The sequence below is a fragment of the Clarias gariepinus genome, chromosome 12 (assembly GCF_024256425.1).
Source record: "Clarias gariepinus isolate MV-2021 ecotype Netherlands chromosome 12, CGAR_prim_01v2, whole genome shotgun sequence".
Taxonomy (NCBI): domain Eukaryota; kingdom Metazoa; phylum Chordata; class Actinopteri; order Siluriformes; family Clariidae; genus Clarias; species Clarias gariepinus.
Window position 1 is genome coordinate 30,345,499 of NC_071111.1, and position 12,341 is coordinate 30,357,839.

At 37.4% G+C, this 12,341-nt stretch overlaps 1 long non-coding RNA gene across 1 annotated transcript; it reads right to left on the bottom strand.

Annotated features, from left to right (window-relative positions):
* Positions 1–6,301: 6,301 nt before the first annotated feature.
* Positions 6,302–9,070, bottom strand: LOC128534567 (uncharacterized). The gene is made up of 3 exons (XR_008361489.1): positions 8,959–9,070; positions 7,455–7,586; positions 6,302–7,073 (listed from the first exon to the last, which is right to left on the bottom strand). It is a non-coding gene; the product is annotated as an uncharacterized LOC128534567 (long non-coding RNA).
* Between the last annotated feature and the right edge of the window lie 3,271 nt (positions 9,071–12,341).

The following is a 12,341-nucleotide window of genomic DNA, read 5'->3' on the forward strand; positions in this document are numbered from 1 at the left end:
GCATCAGGTGTGGTAAGACTGAATTATTTGTTAAGTTTGTATAGAAACAACAGTTATTATGGATGACAAAACACAGATTTGTGCACGTCAGAAAAAAAACTTTTTTGTTTAATTTAATTTTAAGTTAAATATTAAGCTGTTGAATTTTAAGTTACTGTAGTTTTAATGTTCAAACTCTGCTCTTGGTTTTTAAGTGAGAAAACTAATCCTATAAAGAATGCGCTACACTTAATTAAGGCGTTTGGTATAATTATTTAAAACACAATTCTAAACACAACTGATTGTGCCAGTGTAATCCTACAGTCACTAAAGTTTAATGTGAGAGACACACTTCCCACAGTCACGTCTCTGACAACACATCACCAACCAGGTGTCCATGATGTCATAGAGAAAGGGAAGGAATTCATCAGGAAAATGGATTTTAGGTTCAGACTTAAAAAGCATCAGACATGGATGAGCCTTTGAAAGGAGTTTAATGTTTAAAGGGAACTTTGTCAACACCGTCATCAGTGAGACAGACTAATAATTCACTTTCTGTGATGAATTTAACCACCACTTTGATCTAAATAAGTATTTTGTGTTCGTGGGCTGCGTTACATTGAAGTCTGCTGGGCAAGAGAGCACTGGGAGCCACGGGGGGATAGAACAGGTCTTATAGCTGTATTTGATCTCCATCACTCCCCTGAAATGTAATACAGCGCCATCTAGTGTGCCTTCAGGTCCAAATGATCAGTAAAAGGTTCACTTATTCATAACAGGGAATGACAGATCTCAAGCCTACACATTACTGTACTGCATCCGGGGTTTAAACCCAGAGTTTCACACAGATTTATATACACTCTGTACAGACTTTAACCAACAACCTAATTTAATGAGGACTTTATTTTACTTACACTGAAGAGAATCTAACATTTCCATGCTAAAGGGGTGACTGTTTTAATTCTTCATTGTAAAACATTTCATTAAATAATTTCTTTCATATGTACTGACTTTATATTTTAAACTGAACAGTTAATGAATAAAATACAGAAATGTTTGGATTCTGTTTTTGAGTAATAAATACATTGAGACCAATAAAAAATATTATTATGGAAATTATTAAAATTGTACGCATGTTAAAATAAAATAAAATAAATAAATAAACCATCAGGTTGAATAAACAGTTAATGTGTTCTGAAAAGAGACAAATCCACAACTAAAATCCCGAACTTCAGCCAGGACGATACTCCACACATACAGTGACTGTGAACCCTGAAGTAGCTGTCTGTATAACAAACCCTGCTTGCATTTTCCTGTCTCACATCAGATTTGTACTGATTTGTATTATTAATAGCTAAAGTATTATATTTACAAGAGTAAATACATAACACATTTTCCCCTAATTTAAAAGTCTTAAAATTGTGACAAAATCAATTTCGAATAGGGACGTGATAATATTGTATCTGATGTATCACTGGTGATTCTCATCCCTGTTAATTTCTTCTGCTTTTTTTATTTACTGTTAAATAATTACACTAGTTATTTAAGTTAAAGCATCGTATCATCACTAAATACTGTTACAGTATTATAAAAATACCTCACCTAACATTACTGCTGCTATTGATGCTGTAACACTACATGAGTGTTGATAACTGTACAGGTCAGTGCTATAATAATGGAAAACTCATGAGGCGTGTCTGAAAGAGTTCATCTGATGCAGAACTTCTGCAGGACTCATCGCTGTGTCACATCATAGACTACTAGGAGAGCATGAGAGATATAACAGATCCTGTACATCTATTTGATGTTCATCACTCCTCTGAAATGTAATAGTGAGGCATCTACAGTAGTGTGTCCTCCTGAAATGGCACTGTGGTGTGGTTTTAATAGTATATTTAGGTCCAAATATTCAGAACCAAATATTACAGGAATATTTTTCATTTTTGATATCAAAAGCTCTAAATACCAAGTATTTGATACGAGTGGATGAACTCTTTGAGCGACTAGGCAAAGCCCGCTTGTATCTATACTGGATCTGACAAATGGGCACTGACACCGGAGGCAAGAAAAAAAAAACGCACAGAGCATGGCCACTGGCAGTAGAGACTCCTCCCCTTAGGCTACACGGAGCCCCCTTCCATTATTGGATATTGTACTTTGTAAAGTTCTGTAGAACAGAGCAGCACATGTGATGATAAAATATTAACTGCTTGTTTAATGCTGGAATTTTCTTTTAACTGTGACTTTAGCAGTGACATTAACAGTGAGGAGACGTTACCTGTGTAGAGGTGTGAAGTCTTTAAAATTCATAGGATCCTCCATAGACTGAGCGCTCTTTACAGAGACACAGCTGGGTGCTGCTGATCCTGGTCTCTTCCTCTGGAGTTCCCTGCACAACAGAAGTTTATATACACTTTACAGGTTTTTCCTTCTTAATTTAACATGAACTTATAATGGACAGAGTATCATCATCGAATTCAAGTTATCTTGAAGTTATTCATTTTATATGTAGGGACTCCATATTTTATATGAACAGTTAAAATACTAAAACTAAAATACCCAAATACAGGTCGTAATTTATCATTTTTTTTAAGGAAAAGAAATGTTTTCATTCCAGTTTTCCCCTCTATGGCAGTTAGGGACTAAACCCATCGCACTGAGTGAACAAGTAATGTGTTCTCAAGAGACAAAATTTTTATTTATTATTATTGTTATTATTATTTTATTATTATTTTTTTTTTAATAAATCAGTGAAATGAAATCCTAACTACAATCAGGATAATACTCCAGCCTGGATGTGACACCAGTCCATCACACATCGAGAAGTTAAATTAGTCAATCCACCTACCTGTTTTTCTTTGAACGTCTGATATCACCTGGACGCCGCTTAGTAACCCTACACAGACAAGAGGAGACCATGTGAAACTCCACACATACAGTGACTGGGAGCTCTAGAGCTGGGAGACAGTTTTACTCCTACTTTATTAGAACAACATTTATTTAGTAAGTCAATACACATTTCTGTCAGCCAGCAGATGCTTTCATAATCTGACTTCCAAATATTTTAACCATGCTTCTATTTTCCATCTAATATCAGGGAAAATGCTCTTATTATTAATATCTAAGGTATTAGGTTTACAAGAGTGAATACACAATAACATAAGCTTAACTTGGAGAGATTGGGAAAAAATAATTCTCCAGAACAGAGCACTACATGTCATGATAATAAAATATTAACTGCTTGTTAAATGCTAAAATGCTGGGTAAAAATTCATAGGACCCTCCATAGACTCAGCGCTCTCTGCAGAGATACAGCTGGGTGCTGGTGTGTAATGTAAAGTTCAGTAGAACAGAACAGTACATATCAAGATAAAATGTTCATTTCTAACGTTATCTCAGAATTCCTTGTAACTGTGGCATTAACAGTGAGGAGACGTTACCTGGGTAGAAGTATGCCCTCCATAGCCTCTGCTCTCGCTGCAGAGACACAGCTGGGTGCTGCTGATCCTGGTATTGTCCTCTGAAGTTCACTGCACATTACACACAGTCCTTTAGAAGTTTATATACACTTTACAGATCTTAGCTATTTTCGTTACAGTGGAACCTTGGATTGCAAGCATAATCCGTTCTTGTTTGTTTAATTTGTAAATTAAAACACTCATAGATCAAAGCGAATTTCCCCCAATAATGAAAACTCAGACGATTCGTTCCACAACCCAAAAATATTTATATAAAAATAATTAATACAAAATATAAAGCAAAAATAAAACAAATAAACCTGCACTTTACCTTTAAAAAAAGTAAAAATAAATCCCATTAGAATTTAGAAGTTAGAATCCCGTTAAATTTCCGTTAGTGTTAGTGCGCGCATGCGCTGTGTGTGTGTGTGTCATTAGTCACTGTGCCCCTCCCCTCCACTCCTCCTCACTTCACATATCTTAACTATCTAATTTAATAAGGACTTTATTTTACTTATAATGAACAGAATCTTACATTTTCATTCAAAGCGCTAACTTTTGGCTTTTTACTACAGGCAGTCCCCGAATTACGAACATTAGAGTTACGAATTTCTGCGTATACGAACAGACCACGGTTCCGAATAAAACACAGAAGAAGCTCACGGGTATTGTACAAAAAACAAAATGCAGTGCACCAGATACCAATATTTACAATTATTTATAATTATCATTGTTTTTGAGTATTTAATATGAACAATAATTAATATTTTGGAAATTGGAAAAACAGGAACATAAATCTCTGGCCCTGTTTTCATTCTTTTTTCTTTTTTTCTTTATGACTGTTAGAGATGTGAAAAAGTTCATCACTCTGAATAAACAAATCCAGTGGAACCTCGGGCTGCGAGTAACCTGGTTTGCAAGCGTTCTGCAAGACGAGCAAAAGATTTTATTAAATTTTGCCTTGTTTAACGAGCGAGTCTTGATACACCAATTATCACTATTATGTAGTACGTAGGGGTGGGTGATATACCGATAGACACGATTAACCGGTAGAAATTTGTCAACCGATAGAGATTTTGGTCTATCGTCTTAATCGCGGTTGAGATCACGTGATGTTGCACGTTACGTAATGTATGATAAACAGTTTCTTTGTGTTTGAATTTTTATTCATGCATTTTTAGATACAAATTGCTATATTGTGATATATATCGTTATCGAGGTATAAAATTGCTTCTACCATGATAGAAGATTTTGGTTATATCGCTCACCCCTAGTAGTACGCATGCGCTTCTTGTTTTGACACTGAGCATTACATGATCATAACTGAGCCAATGGTTATTCTCACACGCGCTGCAGAATTGTGGGTAACGTCTTCCATGCTCGGTCTCAATGTGTGTGCGCCACTCATATAGATGACATCATCTGTGCGCGTGTATACTGTTTACTATAACACTGTGACGTGTGTACTTTTTTGTGTGTGTGTGTGTGTGTGTGTGTGAGACAGACACACACCAGTTTACACTTGTGTGAGGATGAGCCTCTAGCGTGTGTGAGTGTGTAAGAAAGTCGTCCCACACAGCAGCCACCGCCACCCCCCGGCTAGCAGCCTCCCCACCAGCTTCTGAAGGTGTTTGCCATCACGCTATGACTCACTTCACTCCAGTGAGCTGTACAACTACACGTCAGAGCGTTCACACAAAAATCAAGCGTATTGACGCCATGAACGATTCGTCAATTAAATTTGTTTTAGACTATTTTGATTATTGATTTTAGTTAATACCATCGATTAATCATGGCGGCCCTACAGTCATGTAAATTTTTACCATCACATTTCTTTCTTCAAGACAGTGATTCTCCACTATACCTAATCATTTTAATAATAAATTTTTCAGTTCTTAACACAACGTAAGTAGTTTTAATTATCTCCTTAGAGACGCTACTCACTGCATCAGTTAGAGTTAAATAACGTGTTGCAGTTGAACCATAGTAATCACTACAGTAATTATTCAATGGAAGCCTCCTAACTTTTTACCTAGTTAAATCTACAGTCGTGGCCAAGTTTTGAGAATTACATAAATATTGGAAATTGGAAAAGTTGCTGCTTAAGTTTTTATAATAGCAATTTGCATATACTCCAGAATGTTATGAAGAGTGATCAGATGAATTGCATAGTCTTTTTTGCCATGAAAATTAACTTAATCCCAAAAAAACCTTTCCACTGTATTTCATTGCTGTCATTAAGGGACCTGCTGAGATCATTTCAGTAATCGCCTTGTTAACTCAGGTGAGAATGTTGACGAGCACAAGGCTGGAGATCATTATGTCAGGCTGATTGGTATAGAATGGCAGACTTGACATGTTAAAAGGAGGGGGATGCTTAAAATCATTGTTCTTCTATTGGTAACCATGGTGACCTGCAAAGAAAAGCGTGCAGCCATTATTGCGTTGCATAAAAATGGCCTCACAGGCAAGGATATTGTGGCTACTAAGATTGCACCTAAATCAACAATTTATAGGATCATCAAGAACTTTAAGGAAAGAGGTTCAATTCTTGTTAAAAAGGCTTCAGGGCGTCCAAGAAAATCCAGCAAGCGCCAGGATCGTCTCCTAAAGAGGATTCAGCTGCGGGATCGGAGTGCCACCAGTGCAGAGCTGTTGTGAGCGCATCTGCACGCACAGTGAGGCGAAGACTTTTAGAAGATGGCCTGGTGTCAAGAAGGGCAGCAAAGAAGCCACTTCTTTCCAAAAAAAAACATCAGGGACAGATTGATCTTCTGCAGAAAGTATGGTAAATGGACTGCTGAGGACTGGGGCAAAGTCTTGTTCTCCGATGAAGCCTCTTTCCTGATTGTTTGGGGCATCTGAAAAAAGGCTTGTCCGGAGAAGAAAAGGTGAGCACTACCATCAGTCCTGTGTCATGCCAACAGTAAAGCAACCATTCATGTGTGGGGTTGCTTCTCATCCAAGGAAGTGGGCTCACTCACAGTTTTGCCCAAAAACACAGCCATGAATAAAGAATGGTACCAAAACACCCTCCAACAGCAACTTCTTCCAACAATCCAACAACAGTTTGGTGAAGAACAATGCATTTTCCAGCACGATGGAGCACCGTGCCATAGGGCAAAAGTGAAAACTTTTAAAGTGATAAATGCAGATCATTTACTCCTTTCTGTTTCACCCAAATGAGGATGGGTTCCCTGTTGAGTCTGGTTCCTCTCAAGGTTTCTTCCTATTACCATCTCAGGGAGTTTTTCCTTGCCACTTTCGCCCTCGGCTTGCTCACCAGGGACAAACTGACCATTTTGATTCATACACATTCACATTTCATACAAACTTAAATAATTCTTTTGATTGTGTAAAGCTGCTTTGCGGCAATGACAATTGCTAAAAGCGCTATACAAATAAAATTGAATTGAATAACTAAGTGGCTTGGGGACCAAAACGTTGAAATTTTGGGTCCATGGCCTGAAAACTCCCCAGATCTTAATCCCATTGAGAACTTGTGGTCAATCCTCAAGAGGCGGGTGGACAAACAAATTCTGACAAACTCCAAGAAGTGATTATAAAAGAATGGGTTGCTATCAGTCAGGATTTGGCCCAGAAGTTGATTGAGAGCCCAGTCGAATTGCAGAGGTCCTGAAAAAGAAGGGCCAACACTGCAAATACTGACTTTTGTATAAATGTCATGTAATTGTCGATAAAAGCCTTTGAAACGTATGAAGTGCTTGTAATTATATTTCAGTACATCACAGAAACAACTGAAACAAAGATCTAAAAGCAGTTTAGCAGCAAACTTTGTGAAAACTAATATTTGTGTCATTCTCAAAACTTTTGGCCACCAATGTAGGTGGTGACTTTTTGGCCGGGTAGTGTGCATGTGTGTGTGTGTGTGTGTGTGTGTGTGTGTGTGTTTATAACATATTCAACCTTGATTTGAAAACTTGTACAGTACTACAATATTGAATTCAATTAATCGGATTAATTGTAAAACTCATCCAACACTACATGATACATTACCGTTCTTCTAAGAGCCTGGAAATATCTTTGTCCCGGTCAGGATTATCCATCTTTGAAAATTAGTAAAGATAGCACAAACACACAGCCGAGTCCTGAAGAGTCTGATCTCCTCTGCTGTGATGAATTACACTCCTAGAAAACACAAAAACCAATGTGCAGTTACACTAAACACACAAATTATTACAAATTTGCCATAAACGGGTCTTCTTTGATTAAAAACGAGTTTTAAATTAATACTGTATTGAAAATCAAAATACGTTTAACATGTAACATTTAGAAAAGTCTCTCATTCCTCAGTCATATAAAAGTATTCATGAGTTCCTCTTCTTAAGTGGAGATGATGGACTATGATGGTCAATTTCACTTTTAACTGTTCATCAGACATTTCACATGATAAATTACTTTAAACAACATATTTTATATTGAGTCATTATTTTTGTCTCAAAATAGTAAGTGATTACAATATGTTTAAATGTCATGGTAAAGAAACTAGAACCACTCTCTAGATAAATTTAATCTACAGTCCCCTTTAAAAGTATTGGAACAGCTGGGCTAATTAATTAGCTTTTGTTTTACACTTGAGGCATCTGTGAGACTGAAACAACTAATAACATCAAATATTTTATTAAATCCAAACCATTTTTCAGGTGATTAATGATATTGACAAATTAAACCAATAAGTGTTTCTTGTTGTCAGTGTGAGTGTCAACAGTTTATAGCTCTGAATGTCTCCTCTTGGTGGGAGTCCTGGGTTTTGTTTAAAGCAACTCTATATTTATTGTTATAAAAAAATAAAGCCCGTGTTTACGTCATGCTGTGCGCGCGCCTGTGCTCCGTGAGCTCCTCGTGCTTCCGGTGTGTTCAGGTTTATGAGCTGCTGCTGTTGTGTTAAAATACACCGTGTATTAAAATAAGTGAGATTATAATAATATTCCTCAGCGCACAATTACAGATAGTGTGTACATGCAAATACTTACCGGTTTTAGACTTTAAAATGCCATGAAAATAAGAATATTACAATAGTTATAATATTATAAGGCACTTTTTACACTTTTGGACCGCTGGTTTTTAGAAGGAATAAAGTAGCGTTCCCATTTTATTTCGTTTAGTACTTGATATTTTTATTTAAGAACAAAAAAACTTAAAATGTATTAGTTTTGAATAATTATAATCCCCGACGATGAAATGTTCGTTATTTCTTCCTGCAGTCTAAAGACACTCCCTAATAAGTTTTATTTTTACATTTGACGCTTAACAATGAAACAAGACTAAATTAAATTCAGGACTGAAAGACCAAAAGACTCGGGTGGAAAAAAAAATATTTCCCACAAATTTTACAATTTTAATCCGTAAAACTTTAAAAATAGGAAGTTGAGAGGCCTATAAAGAACAAACGCCATAAACAGCCCTAAAGATTTACCACTTCGGGGTTTATACGAATTTAATTTACACAATATCCGCGTGAATCTTATATAAAGTCGTTTATAATGATGAAATCTCTCACCTTTAGTCGACATTATTGTTGTGTGACGTTAATATCACCGTTTCTGCCGATAAAGGTTACATTACAGGTGTTCCGGGAAATACAGTTACCCTATGTTTCCCCGGTCTCCCCAGATTCAAATCATGACGTCACTCGCTACCTAACGCTGAGAAGGCGAGCGAGGATTTTAACAGTTTTTCTCTCGTTTTTAAGTGTTTTTACAAACTTTGTGAATTAAACAGATAACCTATGCAACATAATCGAGTGTCTTTTCGCTTTTTTTTGTATATTTGAAGATAATTCAGACGTTTTAAGCCGCTGCAAAAGACTGGTTTGCTGGACCAGTACTGACATCACGACTACTGTTATTACACGTACATCAGCTGTGTGGTGATAGATGTGATACTGATTTATTATAAATATATTTAAGGTTATACTTTGTAATTTATTATAGCATGTAACTCAAGGGTAGAGTGCAGAGGTGTGGACTCGAGTCATGAATTTGATGACTTTAGACTCGACTTGACAAAATATAAAAATACTTGCAACTCGACTTGGACTTTAACATAAATAACTCGGACTTTCACTTGGACTTGCGCCTATTGACTTGTAAAGACTTGCTACTTTCCATAAAAAGCCCAAAGATAAAAAGTATGTTAACACGGTCCGCTCTATCTCTGTTTATGTGTCTGCGCGCGTGTGTGTGACAGAGCGCATGCGCGCATTCGGCACGACATCCAAACAAAGTACCGTAGATTCTTTTGATTCGACAGCGTCCCACGTGACAACAACGTGAACGCGCCAGTTCGCGAAATGATACCGAAAGTAGTTTGGCTATAAAAAATTGTCTATATGCGCGGACCACTGAGCTTCTACGGAACGCAGTAAAGGCCAAAAAGGAAATTGTTAGCGTTTTTTAATCCCCTGACGAACTCTAGCCATCAGGATGTGTTTCCCTTGTTATCTTGGACATATTTAGAATGATGAACCTCGGCTGAGTCACTTGTAGGCTGTAAACATGTCAGTACATGCGTTGTATTGTTTATAGTGTGGCGTGGGCGGGGCGGCGGCTGACGACCAGCATGCCTTGCGGGGATGTCGGTGTGTTCACCATGATGGGGAAAGGTGTTTGGGTTAGTGGCTTCGGCCCTGTTTGTGTGTGTGTGGGTGTGACGTGTGAAATGTGCTCTGGTTCAGGCTGATGCTGAATTGGATGTAGGTTCCTGAGTGAAGGTGCGGCTCATGCCATACATGCTGTGTTCTTAATAAAGTACTCCCAGCCATTGCATTGGGTAGCAAATAAGCTCACTCGTCTCTCCAGCATTCTTTCTGGCGTAAAAACGCTACAATATTTAATCACTGGTATACACTAGCAATGATTTGCTGATTTCTTTTATATGCAGTTTGGGTTTATTCAAATAATGTGACCTAGTGAATTAACATCACGCGGATAAAATGCTAATTATCTCGCATAATAATAATAATTATTATGACGTAATATTTAATTATAATAATACTTATTATTAAAATTATAATATATAATATTTAATTATAATATAATAATATTTATTATTATTAATTTATATATTATTATTATTATTAATGTCTTGAGACTGTATCTGACAGGTCTCTATTTTGGCATTATGGTTTTGCTGAAAAGGCATATTTGATATGAAATATCAGACTAAATACTGACATGTTTACAGCCTACAAGTGACTCAGCCGAGGTTCATCATTCTAAATATGTCCAAGATAACAAGGGAAACACATCCTGATGGCTAGAGTTCATCAGGGATTAAAAAACACTAACTGTCCTTTTTATTCTTTACCGCGCTCCGTAGAATCTCAGTGGTCCGCGCATAACCCTTCGCGGGCGAGCCTTCTCCTAAATGCGCGTTCCCTGTGGCCTTTTCACGGGGGTGGGGCTAAAAAAACGCATCCTGATGGGGGAACCAACTTCGACACAGCATGAGGTAGCCTACGTGAGTGTATCACACAAGGTAGGAAGCAAAGTTCTTTAATGTTATGTGAAGAAAACAATGTTATTGTTTGTATGAAGTAGCCTACATCATTGAGAATATGTGCTACCATTTTACATTGCTACTAGCATTTACTAACATTTGTATTTTTATGTATCTGAGCAATGTTCTTTCATAAAAAAAGGTTTGTTTTATAAATACAGATCTTACAACCATACATAATCTGTATACATTTAATTTTTCTGCTAAAAAGACTTGAAAAGACTCGAAAGTCAAACCGTAGGACTTTGGACTTGACTTGAGACTTGTTGGCCTTTGACTTGGGACTTGACTCGGGACTTGCCTGTCTTGACTCTGGACTTGAGGGCAATGAATTGAGACTTACTTGTGACTTGCCAAACAATGACTTTGTCCCACCTCTGGTGTGTATATATATATATATATATATATATATATATATATACAGGTCCTTCTCAAAAAATTAGCATATTGTGATAAAGTTCATTATTTTCTGTAATGTACTAATAAACATTAGACTTTCATATATTTCAGATTCATTACACACAACTAAAGTAGTTCAAGCCTTTTATTGGTTTAATATTGATGATTTTGGCATACAGCTCATGAAAACCCAAAATTCCTATCTCAAAAAATTAGCATATTTCATCCGACCAATAAAAGAAAAGTGCTTTTAATACAAAAAAAAATCAACCTTCAAATAATTATGTCCAGTTATGCACTCAATACTTGGTCGGGAATCCTTTTGCAGAAATGACTGCTTCAATGCGGTGTGGCATGAAGGCAATCAGCCTGTGGCACTGCTGAGGTGTTATGGAGGCCCAGGATATTTCGATAGTGGCCTTAAGCTCATCCAGAGTGTTGGGTCTTGCGTCTCTCAACTTTCTCTTTACAATATCCCACAGATTCTCTATGGGGTTCAGGTCAGGAGAGTTGGCAGGCCAATTGAGCACAGTAATACCATGGTCAGTAAACCATTTACCAGTGGTTTTGGCACTGTGAGCAGGTGCCAGGTCATGCTGAAAAATGAAATCTTCATCTCCATAAAGCTTTTCAGCAGATGGAAGCATGAAGTGCTCCAAAATCTCCTGATAGCTAGCTGCATTGACCCTGCCCTTGATAAAACACAGTGGACCAACACCAGCAGCTAACATGGCACACCAGACCATCACTGACTGTGGGTACCTGACACTGGACTTCAGGCATTTTGGCATTTTCCTCTCCACAGTTTTCCTCCAGACTCCTTGATTTCCAAATGACATGCAAAAGTTGCTTTCATCCGAAAAAAGTACTTTGTACCACTGAGCAACAGTCCAGTGCTGCTTCTCTGTAGCCCAGGTCAGGCGCTTCTGCCACTGTTTCTGGTTCAAAAGTGGCTTGACCTGGGGAATGCGGCACCTGTAGCCC